Source organism: Carcharodon carcharias, chromosome 14, assembly GCF_017639515.1.
Source record: "Carcharodon carcharias isolate sCarCar2 chromosome 14, sCarCar2.pri, whole genome shotgun sequence".
In the NCBI taxonomy this organism is placed as follows: Eukaryota; Metazoa; Chordata; class Chondrichthyes; order Lamniformes; family Lamnidae; genus Carcharodon; species Carcharodon carcharias.
Window position 1 is genome coordinate 105,662,292 of NC_054480.1, and position 16,786 is coordinate 105,679,077.

Genomic DNA, 16,786 nt, shown 5'->3' on the forward strand with positions numbered 1-16,786 from the left:
AGAACATACTTGAGAAGCTAAATAACCAGTTCCTGTGTTCTCTATCTGTGACCCTTCTTCAACCTTCCAGCCTCCTATGTCCTCCAGTTGTCTGATTTTGGTCTTTTTAAAAATATTTATTCATGGGATGTGGGTTTCGCTGGCTGGGCCAGCATTTATTGCTCATCCCTTGTTGCCCTCGAGAAGATGCTGGTGAGCTGCCACCTTGAACTGCTGCAGCCCATGTGGTGTAGGTATGCCTACAGTGCTGTTAGGGAGGGAGTTCCAGGATTTTGACCCAGCAACAGTGAAAGAACAGCGATATATTTCCAAGTCAGGATGGTGAGTGACTGGGAGGGGAACTTCCAGGTGGTGGAGTTCCCACCTATCTGCTGTCCTTGCCCTTCCAAAGGGTAGAGGTCATGGGTTTGGAAGGTGCTGCCTAAGGAACCTTGGTGAATTCGTGCAGTGCATCTTGTAGATGGTACACACTGCTGCTACTGTGCATTGGTGGTGGAGTGAGCGAATGTTTTTAGATGTGGTGCCAATCAAGCGAGCTGCTTTGTCATGGATGGTGTCAAGCTTCTTGAGTGTTGTGGGAGCTGCACTCATCCAGGCAAGTGGGGAGTTTTCCATCACACTCCTGACTTGTGCCTTGTAGATGGTGGACAGGCTTTGGGGAGTCAGGAGGTGAATTACTCATCGCATGATACCTAGCCTCTGACCTGCAATTGTAGCCACGGTAATTTTATGGCTAGTCCAGGTCAGTTTCTGGTCAATGATAACCTCCAGGATATTGATAGTGGGGGATTCAGTGGTGGCGATGCCATTTAACATCAAGGGGTGAAGGTTAGATTCTCTCTTGTTGGAAATGGTCATCGCCTGGCACTTGTGTGGTGTGAATGTTACTTGCCACTTGTCAGCCCAAGCCTGGATATTGTCCAGGTTTTGCTGCATTTAGACATGGACTGCTTCAGTATTTGAGGAGTTACAAATGGTGATGAACATTGTGCAATCATGAGCAAACATCCCCACTTCCATCCTTTATGTTGGAAGGAAGGTCACTGATGAAGCAGCAGAAGATGGTTGGGCCAAGCATTGTTTGAAATTTAAATCAGGTAGCTTGACCCTGATTGGCCAAGGCATTGTCCTGAGGAATGAGTCAGTGAATGGCTGTCATTTATTTTGTTTGGCTGAAACAGGTGCAATTGTGTACATGTTCTTTCTGTCTGCAAAGAACGGGATCATGTGTATCAATAAATGTAGCTTTCAATGCATGCAAATGAGCTACACTGCAAGCCCAACTGACTATCTTTAATTGGCCCTGAAAAGTACCCAGTCCTCCACAGATTACCCTGGTAGGGCATGGCATCTCAAAAATTTGAGCAACAGGTAAAGCTAGCTGTCTTATGCTGCTACTTTGCAGTAGCAACACAAATGATATTTGCCATTAACAGGATGTTGCCATCAAGCCAAAAAGATGTTCTGCCTATCACAAATGAATAATGTGGTATACAAATTTCAGTGCCATTGTGATGTTAGGTATGTAGGTCATACGTGTCAACGACTGGCAGATAGTATCAAACAGCATGTCCCATCCGCTGTTTGCAACGGGCAGAGTACAGACCATATCCAACTAGCCCGTGCAAAACTCAAAACAGTGTCCGACATTAGATGTGATTCTACGATTGGACAACATTTGCTTAATAGTCCTCAATGTGCTAAGAATTATGCTGACAACCAATTTAAGATTGTCAGTTGGGCTCGCAATGTGGCCTATTGTGTGTACTGGAAGCTACGTATATTAATACACAGGACCCTGTTCTTTGCAAACAGAAAAAACATGTACATGCATTGTGCCTGTTTCAGCTAAACCAATAAGTGACAGTCATTTGCTGACTCATTCCTGAGGGCATTGCCATGACCAATCAGGGTCAAGCTGCCTGGTTTAAATTTTAAACAATGTTTGGCAGTTAATTGAAATGAGGACTCGAAACGTCAACTCTTTTCTTCTCCGCCGATGCTGCCAGACCTGCTGAGTTTTTCCAGGTAACTCTGTTTTTGTTTTTGTTTTGGCAGTTAATTGTCAGTCACCATCAGTGGTGCATTCTCCATAATAATGTCAATTGCCAACTAATCTGAATTCTCTTCACAGACAGCGTAAATTGTCTTCCCCTTATTGCGAGTGTCCTGATGAGTGCAAGACAAAAAGCTTAGACATGTCTCTCTTTTCAGCCATACCCAAAAAAAAGCGTTGATGCATTGCAGTTAATGGATTCCCTCTTAACTGTGTATGAATAGCTTCAGCAGTATTTGAATTTTTTGTTTTTGTTTTATTTTGGGACACACTATCGAGCGTTCCTTTACAGATTCTCTTTGGGTGTGGTTCTAATGAGTCAGCAAGTGGTAGCTATTTTGTATTTGCTTAACCTAATGGTGTGGAATTTACATAACCTCCATAAATTTGCATATTATGTAAACACATAGTGGAATTCAATGGGCTAGTGTTTACACCTTATAGGTTAGAAACCTACTGCAGATGGGTTACAGCTCTACCTCTCTTTCGTTTCACTCAAGAGAACTCTAGTAAACTATATCTCTGAGGGAATTCTGTATAGTTTGGGTATTGCGTTAAACTGAGTTCCAGTCTGACCTGTCAGATGGATGTAACTGATCCCACAGCACTATTCAAATAAGAACAGGGGAACTTGAGTTATCTTAAGTCAATGGGATGCAGATTTAACATCCGTGAACATTGGTTTAATCTTCCATCAGACATGGCTGGATGCCAAATTGACCAGAATTGGGGACATACTGGATGGAGGAGGAATGGGCTGGATGTCGCTGCAAAACCTGGCTAGGTCACATAAAACATTATTAAGTCTTTCTCTGCATTGCTGAACTTTCCTGCAATTCAAGGTTTATCCAGAAAGACCAAGATAACACCACATTTCTCCTTAGCACAGACTGTTGTTTTAAACTGCCCTCGCCTTCAACAATAATAAGTATGTGGAGCTTGTTATATTCCAGAAAGCTAGCTGGTGAAAGATGGAACTGCAGCCAATCTTTACAAGTATTAAGCAATTATTTAGAGTTTTACTGTGATATTTATATCTCTTTTGAACAAACCTTTTAGGTTGGCAGCCAAGAGGAACTAAATGCCTCATTGAAAAGAGATACCACAAATCCACTGTTACAAAAACCCAAAACTTGAAACGAAACTTAACAAAGCAAATTAAAATGACAGTCCCAGGAGTAATGATGTACTCCAGTTCCACCGTACCCCAATGTCCTCTCCAGGGACACCCAGGGTGGATGTAGCTGTTGAAGAGTAGTAGTTTCTTCTGTATCTTGGTGACACACTCAGGATGGGATCAAAGTGGCCAACCGGTACCACAGAATATTGGCCACTAGTTTATAACCAGTGCTCAATTCCAGTAGGGCATCACAAGGAGCAATCCTGTCCACTGCCCTAGGTGAGTAGCATTCAGCTCTTGCCAGTTCGCCACCCAGGTGTCCTTGGCAGTGTTAAGATAGGCTCCTAGCTAGAGGAAGTGAGTGGTGTATCAGGCAAAAGGCCTGAGCTCTTCCGGGAGGGAAGTCCAGCTGCCATTGACTCACCAGGAGTCTAGAACATTTCTCTTATTTGATGGTGGAGGATGCTGTGGATTAGAGCTGACATTTGGACCCTATTGATCTGCAGGGGATGGATGAGATCATAAGGAGCACATCATTAGCGTGAGCCAAGAGGATGACCTCATGCCTGGCCCATGCAGCACCAGCCTTGTTAGCTTCCTCTGCAAGAAACCTCAGAAGGGCTTTGTGCAGATGGCATATAGCTGGCTGAACATGGGGCACACCTGAAGCAAAGGGGCAAAGTCAAAGTCCCTTTAACCTCAGACACTCTGTGATGGCATACAGAAATCTGATTTGAGTGACGAAATGGGTACCAAACCCGAATTCTCAGAGTTCCGAACTGGCATTTATGACCCCTGTCAAACACCTCCTAATCCAGGGAAAGAAGGCGGCTGACAGACCAGCCCTCTGAGAATGGTGGACTAGGTTCCGGTTCAAATGTGTGTTATTGTGGATTGTTCGCCCAGGGCCAGCAGCTGGAAATCGCTCCACTTGAGTGGCAGGACAATGACAGCCTTGTGCCAAGAGAAGAGCATTTCCCTAGTTGCCAAATATTCCTTCAAGTCGGTGTGTAGTGCACACATTCTCTCCCCCCCCCCCCCCTCGCGACTATCTCTAGGATGTCCCAGAATGCCCTGTGGAATGCTACAGCCCGACTTGCCAGTCAAGGGCATTGGTCAACTCTACAAGACTAAGCGGAACATCAAGTTGCTCTGCATCCTCCAGGCAGACCTGTGACAGGTCCTTCCACAAACCTGTATCCTCACTAGACTGATCCGAGATAATAGAACATTGTAATAGGTTTAGGCTTGGGTACTGATCTCTGGATCCAATACCAGGTCTCCATTGTTGGCAGGCAGCCTCAGGAGCTGCTTGTGGATCCCCTACCTTTTTTTAATAAGTAGAAGAAGTGAGAACTGTGGTCCAGGTCCTAAAAGAACCAGATCCATGATCTCATGAACACATGCTGGGACCTGATGACCTGCAGCTCCTTCAGCGCACCTTCTCCTCTTCATACGCCTTCCACTGGACTTGATCATCAACAGCCTGCCTGTGACAGGACCCCAGTTGAGCACCTGTTTCAATCACTCAAGTCTGGCCCTTTGCCTTCTTGTCAACTCCCTTATTCCTGAATGAAGATGGGGATGTCTCACCATAGTCTCAAGGAGAGGAAGTCCCACTGCTCTCTTCTCCAGTTGGTGCAGAAGAGATGCGATAAGCCCTGGAATCACTCATCCTCCAGCAGCAGGTTGTTAAAATGCCAGCATATAGACCCTATCCACACGTGGAATGGAACGAGCTCCATCCACACCAGGCAGTTGTCTGAGCATGCAGGTGACACACGCCCGAGAAATGCACAGGTAGTCAATTCTGGAACCTCATTCTCCAGATCTCTTAAAAGTGAAGGTGCTGGAGTTGGGATGGAAATTTCATCAGATGTCCACCAAATGATAGGCCCTTCAGCTTCTCCATTGCTGCTGAGCAGTGGAGGATCTGAAATTAGTCCCTTGCCTTTAGAATATGGTTGAAATATCCCCGAGATGGTGCATTCACCAGCATCAATGGAGCCAAGATGAGTGAACACTCCTTCAAAGAAATGCAGCTGCTGTATGCCACTTCAATTAGTGAAGCAGCACATAGCCCAGCTGGATGATGAGATGAAGCACATGGCCTAGCACATGCTCCTTTACTGCCAGCTGGCCCTACCTCTTGTCACCATACCACCCTCCAGTTCGACAACAGAGGGGTCCTCACTGAGCTCCCCTGGGAGGAGTCTGAGCCAGAGGGTGGCAGTGCTTTGGGGCCATGCTCTGCCTCAGGCACCAAATGGCGGAAAAGACTAGCACCACTACCTCCTGTGCTGAAATAAGAGAAAAAAGAGGGCCTACCCCTCCCCTGCCAGTGACCCAGCATGTGGAGCCTTTTTAATCAAATTCTCCACCAGGTTGGGCAGTTCCTGGGGCATATCAGAGCATGGCCGGATGGACTCAGCTTCATCAACCTTGCCCACCTCAACCTCCATTATGCCTTGACAACAAATGACAGGATGGATCTTCCATCTCTTCGCTCAGACAAAGGTCCTCTCCCATTCCTGGGAGTACAGCTTGGACAGAGAGATCAGTTGCACCTTCCAGAGGCATGGACATCCCCCGCTGACATCATGGGGTGGCAAAAAGGGGATAAGGAGGGCAGAGTCTGGGAAGGACACACACTCTCTTCTTTCATGGAGGAGTATCCCTTCTCCTGGCTCTCCCGCACTCCACTTCTGAGTAGTGACATCTCCTTTTCTGGGAGAGATGCAGAGGAAGGGAAACCTCCTTGTCTGTTATGACCTCTTGCGCACATTACAGTTGTCACCAGATCTGAAATTTGGGGTGGATGTAACTTAGAAAATTTCATGGCAACTCCATTTTTGCTAGTGGCAGATTCTGTGACAACCTATATGGGAGCACCTGTCTCTGCTGCTCCTGTAGTCCCATCACCATTCACGCTGATCAATAAAAAATATAGGCTGAAGAGCTACACTCACCCCAATATTATAGTTGAGGTGTGTGTTGAAACCATGGCCAGGGTTGTCAGTACTTCAATCATCATTGCCACCTTGATAATGTCCAGGAAGGTTGTGTTCCTCCTGGGGGCCAAGCTGATGGTGCACCTGGCCCTTGAGAGGGAGGGGCTTATGGTGGGCGGGATCTTCCTGTCAGTGGGACCCCTTGAGGCTATCATGCAGCGCACCATAATCTGCAATCACCCACCCTTCATCCTGCATGAGCTCCTCCTTCCTCCATCTGCACCAGCTGAGGGATGTGATGTTGGGGATACCCACAATCCCACTCGGCTTCAGGGAGATCAGCCTTCTGCATACCCTCTCCTTCTAGTGCCGGGTCTTTGTAGAGATAGAGTGGGAGGAGGATATGGAGGCTGCATTCACTCCAGCACCAGGGGCCGCCTAACAGGGACATTGTACGGTGGGATGTGCCACACCTGTAAGAGATTGGGGCTGGTATGTGAGGAACCTATATTTTTGGATTTTTTGCCTGTTTTCTCTTTTGTAAGCTAGCACCTGCTGGGGTCAGGGGAACCTTTGGTTGACCGAAGATTATAGCATTTGCAGAATGTACCAAGGGCTGATGCATTAAATCCTGCCTCAGGGCACGGTGGAATCCTGTTGGGAAGCATTAACAGGTCACACTGATCAGTTCAAGGGGCAGAGTGAACAGCAGTCCATAGGGAGCAAGCAAAGAGGAGTCAACTCCATGAATTAGAAACGCTGCAGTTAGCTCTGTGCTACTGAGGGAACAGCAGCTCATGGTGAGCAGTGCTTGCTCAGATGAGTCTGGAGTTGGAGGAAGCAGTAGAAGGTTGCTAACTTCATGCCACAATGGAGATTGAGGTTGAGAGAAGCCCAGAGCAGTTATCAGCCCAGTAAAGCTGAAGTGAATAGCAGCTGTTGGCTCCACAAAGCGGGCAGTTGGGGGAACTGGAAAGCCCATGAGCAGTGGGATTCTCGGAGCAGTGAGAGATCTGGAATCGTGTTGGTAACTAGATGCTGGGATGGAGCTTTATGAATCCCATGGGACACAATCTTAAAAGAGATTGAGCAACTGGGAGGTGAACAGTCGTTGGGGTAGTCTGGATTGGAGTGACTTTTGAGGGAAATCAGAGGCTAGATCTTTGAAAGAGAGGAGCTGAAATTCCTTAGGAGGAAGACACAGTTTTAAAGAATTTTTGTGACTCCCTGACGCCTGTGAGTTGCTGAGAGAATTCAGGGGACCTACCCTGGTGGTCTGCTTTTTAACATGCAATTTGTTGTGTGTACAAGCATGATTTGCCTGTTAATTTATGTTTACCTCATGTTAGTTCTGGATGTTGGTGTATTAGATGAATAGTGTTGACTGTTTGCTTTGCTGACTTTTGTATAGTAAAGGTTCTTCTGTTTAAACAGTGAAATATTGTGGCTTTATTCTCTTAGTAAGTAACTGGGATTTATCATTTTGTCCAACGTAAAAACAAAAGTTGGATGGTAAGAAAATTTTAGGGATCTGGCCTGGAATTGTAACAGTACAGAAAAACTGTGCTGCTTCCCATGCTGTTGAAACATCGCAGGTGGCAGAAGTTGGCAGCTGCGTGCGCGCCCCCCACACACACCCCCCCCCCCCCCCCCCCCCCACACACACACACCCATCTGACCCCTCGGACGTGTAGTTAGTGCCGGTGATGTTGGCTGCTGATGAGGGAGTGGGGGCCATGCCCTGCAGAAGGAAGGCATAGTAAGAAAATCAAACACCTTGAGGTGAGTATTTGCAACCCCGGTTGTACTGGAGCCTGAGACTGTGCCTGCTTTGACAGAACGTACACATCTTACAGCAAGGCTTGAATGCAGGAGGGAGGTCTGATGACAGCCTTCGAGTACACAGAAGGGCCCTGAAAGGAAAAGACCCCTTCTTTTGGGATAGAAAAGTGTCTTATATGCAGTTCTAAAGACATGACAATTAATTACTGAGGAGACTGAAGGTCAAGGCAGTTATGCTTCTGACTTGGGGGAGAGAGAGACACACATAAGGAGGGAAGGTAGAGGGTGGGATCACTGCTCAAAGGTCAGGCTTGGTAGGCGGAAGGGTGCTGCAGGGCTGCGCTTTCTGGAGATTTTTCAGGTCTCTGGTTCTTACCTTCCTGATGTTTGTGGGAGGCGGAAGGAGGTGTCTTCACTCAGGACAGCCCAGGCACAGTCCTCCTCCAGGTCCAGATGAAAAAAAAACTTCACCCAGGCACTTTCAGCCGCCCTGGACCAGGCACGAGGATGGGTAGGGGGTTCATTAGTGTCTGCAGCCCAGACAATTTGCAGGATTACGCTGACAGACCCCTCATGATCTTCCAGCCTCTGTTGTCTTTCCTCTCCTCATCTACTAGAGCAGTTTTTAAGAAAAGTGCATCAAGCACCTACCTCGCTTAAAAGTTGGTCTCTCTCTTTCACTCTCTCTCCCTTCTCTAGAGCAGGTGTTGTTGATTGCTGTTGTCTCTCTCTCCAGCTCTCTCTGCCCCAATTTGGGGAATCGGCAGCAAAGCAATTGCACTCCAGAAGGCCAGGTGGTGAAGGACAAACGTGAACCTCCTAACCCAGCAATCATATTTCAGTTTGTGAATATTTATAGGAGGACGTGAATCCCTGGTTAATTCCTACTATCTGCATACATTGATTACACTTAAAAGTACAATTAATGGGTTCTCTTTTTTAAATAGAAATTAGAAATTACTTATATGACCAAATTTCAAAACAAATTGAATCAAAAGCCTCCATATTCTGCAGTGTTACGTTGCAATCCACTCCTTCTCTGCCACCCTTAACAATTTATTTGTACATACATATCTTTGTGAAGCAAATCAGACAGTTAATAACTTGCAGCCACTAAAGTTAAAATTTTTGAGATTTCCTTTCTCTCCTCCCACTCTCCTCTTCCCCCTGCCCCGTTCCTGTACCACTTTCCTTCATTCTCATCCATGCAGCCTCTCTGCTCTTTCCTCTTTCCCTCTTTTTTTTTCTTTTTGCTCTCTCTTCAGTCTTCTCTCTGTCCCACACAGCCCCTCACGTGCTCTCCTCTTGCAATCTGTCTTGCTTGCGCACACACTTTCTATCTTGTTTGTGGATTTTTTTTTGTATCTTCTCCTCCTCCTCCCAAAATGTATTATGAGTTGGGAACTATTGTCTAGTTGTAGGTTAATTGTCCTTGAAGATTGTTAAGGAAGATATATATTCTGAGAAATTGCCCTTCAAGTTTCAATGTTACGAAAATCTTATGGCCATGTATGTTAGTTTATTTTATGCTTTATAATTGCAGAGGTTTCCTAAAAGATATTTTAAGTGGAACTACTACTACTTGAGTTCTGCTCTGGTGACATTGAATGAGGGTGATATATTGTGGGAGCACTCCTCTTTTGCAATGTTACTGGAGCAGAATGGTCACTGGTGGGAGTTCAACCCACAATGTCTGCAAATGAAATCTCATAGTCCAGTGTACATATGAGCTAACTAACGGGAGGTGTGTGTGTGTGATGAATATTTACTTAAGTTCTTTTTTATAGAATATCGGGTTCATGTAATTTGTAATATATATTTCTCTTACAATATCAAAATGGCAACAAAGTTGATTTAGCATAACTTTGAGTTGACATGTTAATGCCCTGCAATGCACATGAATGCAATGAAGTTTACAAAACAAAAATAAAAATACCTGGAAAAACTCAGCAGGTCTGACAGCATCTGCGGAGAGGAACACAGTTAATGTTTCGAGTCCGTATGACTCTTCAACAGAACTAAGGAAAAATAGAAGAGAGGTGAAAATATAAGCTGGTTTAAGGGGAGGTGGGACAAGTAGAGCTGGATAGCAAAAGAGAGAGGCAGAAATCCTGTTGGAGAGAAGAGCAATACTTCTTCAAGGTAGGCATTCCTTGAAGAGAAGTGGCAGTCAATTAAACACTAAGATAAAAACAAATATCTGCGGATGCTGGAAATCCAAAACAAAAATAAAAACATCTGGAAAAACTCAGCAGGTCTGACAGCATCTGCAGTGAGGAACACAGTTAATGTTTACAGTAATGCTGTAGTGATTTTCCCCATTTTGTGTGGTATCAATAGTAGACATGTTAATTGTTTAAGAAGCAGTGATACAAGAAATTATTTTACCAACCAAAATGAAAGATTATCATTGCTTCTAAACAGTGAAGTGCAGCCCTGTTGCCCATGGGCCAACACTTCATACTAAAGGCATTTAAAGGATGAATGTAAGTTAGGGAAATGCTGTTTCGAAATGAGGTCCAGGTGATTGAATGGACCCCAAATTAAACTACTGAGATACTAATGTTTCCACTAGTCTTGGTACATAATTTCTTGAGGTCCCCACACACTTTGAGTTTGAATAGTAAAGATCTTCCCCTCCAATGGCTTTGTGCTGATGCGACCATCTGTTGTAACACTAAACCAGAGGTCCAAGGTCTCTGCTGAATTAGCTGCTGTTAGCGAGGAAAGGAATTGGAATGCCACAGTTGGCCTCAGTGGGCTGCTAAGGAGCATCAGATCAATCCGGGTTCTTGCACTTGATCTCTGCCCAATGACCTTTGCATAAAAGTGCACCTTTATTGATGCTGGGTAAAGATAGGATTGTGTTTTGCTGCAATACATTCTGTAATTGAAAGTCTGCCAAGACTTGCTGTCAGGAACAGACGTGGAGAATATCTGTTCAGCTGAAGCACCAGAGGGCAGCCCCAGTGAAAGTCAGGGAGGTCATGAGAAACAGGAAGAAAATTGGAAAAAATATGGTCCTTCAAAGCCTGTGCACTAAGCTGCTTTTTAGATAATGGGTAAAGCTGTCCTGTAGTTTATGCAATCTGACAACTAGACAATCTGACAGAACCCAGTATTGACACCTCTGATTTAAATACATAAACCTATTGTTTTTAATTGCAGGAGCAAACCAATTTATCCACCTTCTCTACACATATGAGATAACTCCAACAGTACGGTGAGTAAACTGCAACCTCTTGTAGAAAATTGAAAAAACAGATGGCCAGGGATAAATTTTAGAGCTCCTTAGAGATTTTGAGTCCCACCTTTGCACATGCTGTCTCTAAATCTGCCTGCGCTAGGTTGAATGTGGGGTTTGAATGTTTATTGATATTTTATGTATTTGCATAGTCTCACCATATTTTAACTTGTGTCAAACTGTACACGAAGTAACCAAAGAAATGGATTATCTGGCATGTTGGAGTGTGTCTGTTAGTTATAGTGATTCGTATAAATCATCAGATAACAGGAGCCCCCAAATTACACAGAATTATTTCGGCATAGTCTTTTTAAAAAGTCCACTTAGTCACCCACCTCCATCACTTTCAGTACCATTCCTGCCCGTTTGCTGTGCTCCTGCTTGTAAAATCGTGACACCAGAGTGGTTAACCTGTTTTTATCTCTGTGTTTAATTGACTGCCACTGCTCTTCAAGAAATGCCTACCTCCTTGAAGAAGTTCTGTTCCTCTCTGCGACAAGATTTCCGGATTTCTCTGTTGCCTTGTTCACCTTCATTGCTTTCCATTTCTCTCCTAGTGTTTGACAAGGTGTTTACTAAAACCCGCTTTCACAGCCATATCTCCTTTCTCAGTGACTGTCTCCGTCTCCGACTTACCCCACATGGATTTCAACTGAAATTCCACCCCTCATGTTTCGAACCCACCCAGGATTACAGGTATCTCCGGGACATAAAACGTTTCTCGGACTGCTGTTCCCGTCACATTCTGAAATCCACTCTCAGTGCCATGCGCCGCCATATGAACACACTCGACCTCTCCCTCCAGCAGCACCGCCGTACCCTTTTTCAAAGCTGCGCGTGCCCCCAGTTTCATTTTATTCTTCGGCTCATCCGACGCCTCAACAAGAAACTTTTTCTGTTTCTCTCAAGTGCTAAGGAACGCAAGCTCCAACAACTCATCAACACCAACACCCATCTAGGACCCTCCACCCCTGCCTGTCCCTCCGTCCCCACCCCATCTTCCAATCCCAGCCCCAGCCGTGTATTCACTATACCCCCTGACCTTCCCCTCTCCGATGCTGAACGTTCAGTGCTCAGCAAAGGACTTAGTTTCATACCCTTACGCCCTCACCTCAATGAATTTCGGGCTCGGCATGATACTGAACTCTTCTTCCGCCGTCTTCGTCTCCGGGCTCACTTCTTTGGGCAGGAGTCCTCTCCCAGTTCAACGGATCCTTTTACCCATCTTCAATATTCTCCCTCCACCTGGACCCCTCCCTCTGGATTCTTACCTTCTCTCGATCTTTTCATTGAGAACTGTCGGCGCGACATTAGTCGTCTCAATTTCTCTGCTCCTCTCACCCATTCTAACCTGTCTCTCTCTGAACTTACTGCACTCCATTCTCTCAGGTCCAACCCTGACATTGTCATCAAACCTGCTGACAAGGGTGGTGCTGTTGTTGTCTGGCGCACTGACCTCTACCACGCGGAGGCTGAGCGTCAACTCGCAGACACTTCCTCCTACCTCTCCCTGGACCATGACCCCACCACTGAACATCAAGCCACTGTTTCCAGGACTGTCACTGACCTCATCTCCTCTGGGGATCTCCCTCCTACAGCTTCCAACCTGATAGTTGCCCAACCTCGGACGGCCCGCTTCTATCTCCTACCCAAAATCCACAAACAGAACTGCCCCGGTAGACCGATCGTCTCAGCTTGCTCCTGCCCCACAGAACTCATTTCTCGTTATCTTGACTCCCTTCTCTCTCCCCTTGTCCAGTCCCTTCCCACCTACATCCGTGATTCCTCTGACACCTTACGTCACATCAACAATTTCCAGTTCCCTGGCCCCTACCGCTTCCTCTTCACCATGGACGTCCAATCCCTCTACACCTCCATCCCCCACCAGGATGGTCTGAGGGCCCTTAGCTTCTTCCTCGAACAGAGGCCCGAACAATCCCCATCCACCACTACTCTCCTCCGTCTGGCTGAACTTGTTCTCACGCTGAACAATTTCTCCTTCAACTCCTCTCACTTCCTCCAAATAAAAGGTGTGGCTATGGGTACCCGCATGGGCCCCAGCTATGCCTGTCTCTTTATGGGGTATGTGGAACATTCCTTGTTGCAGTCCTACTCCGGCCCCCTTCCACAACTCTTTCTCCGGTACATCGATGATTACTTTGGTGCTGCTTCATGCTCTCGTCAGGACTTGGAAAAATTTATTAATTTTGCTTCCAATCTCCACCCCTCCATCATTTTCACGTGGTCCATCTCTGACACTTCCCTTCCCTTCCTTGACCTCTCTGTCTCAATCTCTGGTGATAGACTGTCCACCAATATCCATTACAAACCCACCGACACCCACAGCTATCTCGACTACAGCTCCTCACACCCCACTTCCTGTAAGGACTCCATCCCATTCTCTCAGTTCCTTCGCCTCCGTCGCATCTGTTCCGATGATGCTACATTCAAAAACAGTTCCTCTGACATGTCCTCCTTCTTCCTTAACCGAGGTTTTCCACCCACGGTCGTTGACAGGGCCCTCAACCGTGTCCGGCCCATCTCCCGCGCATCCGCCCTCACTCCTTCTCCTCCCTCCCAGAAACATGATAGGGTCCCCCTTGTCCTCACTTATCACCCCACCAGCCTCCGCATTCAAAGGATCATCCTCCGCCATTTCCGCCAACTCCAGCATGATGCCACTACCAAACACATCTTCCCTTCACCCCCCTTATCGGCATTCCGTAGGGATCGCTCCCTCCGGGACACCCTGGTCCACTCCTCCATCACCCCCTACTCCTCAACCCCCTCCTATGGCACAACCCCTTGCCCACGCAAAAGATGCAACACCTGCCCCTTCACTTCCTCTCTCCTCACCGTCCAAGGACCCAAACACTCCTTTCAAGTGAAGCAGCATTTCACTTGCATTTCCCCCAACTTAGTCTACTGCATTCGTTGCTCCCAATGTGGTCTCCTCTACATTGGAGAGACCAAACGTAAACTGGGCGACCGCTTTGCAGAACACCTGCGGTCTGTCCGCAAGAATGACCCAAACCTCCCTGTTGCTTGCCATTTTAACACTCCACCCTGCTCTCTTGCCCACATGTCTGTCCTTGGCTTGCTGCATTGTTCCAGTGAAGCCCAACGCAAACTGGAGGAACAACACCTCATCTTCCGACTAGGGACTTTACAGCCTTCCGGACTGAATATTGAATTCAACAACTTTAGGTCGTGAGTCCCCTCCCCCATCCCCACCCCCTTTCTGTTTCCCCCTTCTTTTTTTTCCCAATAAATTATAAAGATTTTCCTTTTCCCACCTATTTCCATTATATAAAAAAAAAACCCACTAGAGCTATACCTTGAGTGCCCTACCATCCATTCTTAATTAGCACATTCGTTTAGATAATATCACCAACTTTAACTTTAACACCTATGTGTTCTATTGTACTATTGTTGTTGACATCTTTTGATGATCTGCTTCTATCACTGCTTGTTTGTCGCTACAACCACACCAACCCCCTCCACCTCTCTGTCTCTCTATCTCTCCGCCCCCCACACACACACCTTAAACCAGCTTATATTTCAGCTCTTTCCTGGACTCGAACTCAAGTTCTGTCGAAGGGTCATGAGGACTCGAAACGTCAACTCTTTTCTTCTCCGCCGATGCTGCCAGACCTGCTGAGTTTTTCCAGGTAATTCTGTTTTTGTTTTGGATTTCCAGCATCCGCAGTTTTTTTGTTTTTATCTCTGTGTTTAATTGACTGCCACTGCTCTTCAAGAAATGCCTACCTCCTTGAAGAAGTTCTGTTCCTCTCTGCGACAAGATTTCCGGATTTCTCTGTTGCCTTGTTCACCTTCATTGCTTTCCATTTCTCTCCTAGTGTTTGACAAGGTGTTTACTAAAACCCGCTTTCACAGCCATATCTCCTTTCTCAGTGACTGTCTCCGTCTCCGACTTACCCCACATGGATTTCAACTGAAATTCCACCCCTCATGTTTCGAACCCACCCAGGATTACAGGTATCTCCGGGACATAAAACGTTTCTCGGACTGCTGTTCCCGTCACATTCTGAAATCCACTCTCAGTGCCATGCGCCGCCATATGAACACACTCGACCTCTCCCTCCAGCAGCACCGCCGTACCCTTTTTCAAAGCTGCGCGTGCCCCCAGTTTCATTTTATTCTTCGGCTCATCCGACGCCTCAACAAGAAACTTTTTCTGTTTCTCTCAAGTGCTAAGGAACGCAAGCTCCAACAACTCATCAACACCAACACCCATCTAGGACCCTCCACCCCTGCCTGTCCCTCCGTCCCCACCCCATCTTCCAATCCCAGCCCCAGCCGTGTATTCACTATACCCCCTGACCTTCCCCTCTCCGATGCTGAACGTTCAGTGCTCAGCAAAGGACTTAGTTTCATACCCTTACGCCCTCACCTCAATGAATTTCGGGCTCGGCATGATACTGAACTCTTCTTCCGCCGTCTTCGTCTCCGGGCTCACTTCTTTGGGCAGGAGTCCTCTCCCAGTTCAACGGATCCTTTTACCCATCTTCAATATTCTCCCTCCACCTGGACCCCTCCCTCTGGATTCTTACCTTCTCTCGATCTTTTCATTGAGAACTGTCGGCGCGACATTAGTCGTCTCAATTTCTCTGCTCCTCTCACCCATTCTAACCTGTCTCTCTCTGAACTTACTGCACTCCATTCTCTCAGGTCCAACCCTGACATTGTCATCAAACCTGCTGACAAGGGTGGTGCTGTTGTTGTCTGGCGCACTGACCTCTACCACGCGGAGGCTGAGCGTCAACTCGCAGACACTTCCTCCTACCTCTCCCTGGACCATGACCCCACCACTGAACATCAAGCCACTGTTTCCAGGACTGTCACTGACCTCATCTCCTCTGGGGATCTCCCTCCTACAGCTTCCAACCTGATAGTTGCCCAACCTCGGACGGCCCGCTTCTATCTCCTACCCAAAATCCACAAACAGAACTGCCCCGGTAGACCGATCTTCTCAGCTTGCTCCTGCCCCACAGAACTCATTTCTCGTTATCTTGACTCCCTTCTCTCTCCCCTTGTCCAGTCCCTTCCCACCTACATCCGTGATTCCTCTGACACCTTACGTCACATCAACAATTTCCAGTTCCCTGGCCCCTACCGCTTCCTCTTCACCATGGACGTCCAATCCCTCTACACCTCCATCCCCCACCAGGATGGTCTGAGGGCCCTTAGCTTCTTCCTCGAACAGAGGCCCGAACAATCCCCATCCACCACTACTCTCCTCCGTCTGGCTGAACTTGTTCTCACGCTGAACAATTTCTCCTTCAACTCCTCTCACTTCCTCCAAATAAAAGGTGTGGCTATGGGTACCCGCATGGGCCCCAGCTATGCCTGTCTCTTTATGGGGTATGTGGAACATTCCTTGTTGCAGTCCTACTCCGGCCCCCTTCCACAACTCTTTCTCCGGTACATCGATGATTACTTTGGTGCTGCTTCATGCTCTCGTCAGGACTTGGAAAAATTTATTAATTTTGCTTCCAATCTCCACCCCTCCATCATTTTCACGTGGTCCATCTCTGACACTTCCCTTCCCTTCCTTGACCTCTCTGTCTCAATCTCTGGTGATAGACTGTCCACCAATATCCATTACAAAC

At 46.9% G+C, this 16,786-nt stretch overlaps 1 protein-coding gene across 1 annotated transcript in view; it reads left to right on the plus strand.

Annotated features, from left to right (window-relative positions):
* LOC121286858 (lysine-specific demethylase 4B-like) overlaps positions 1–16,786 on the plus strand; it is a 595,629-nt gene that overhangs the window by 64,422 nt on the left and 514,421 nt on the right. The window contains exon 2 of the mRNA XM_041204003.1: positions 11,078–11,132. The gene's annotated coding sequence lies outside the window, so the exon portion shown is untranslated. The remainder of the gene's footprint in view (positions 1–11,077; positions 11,133–16,786) is intronic.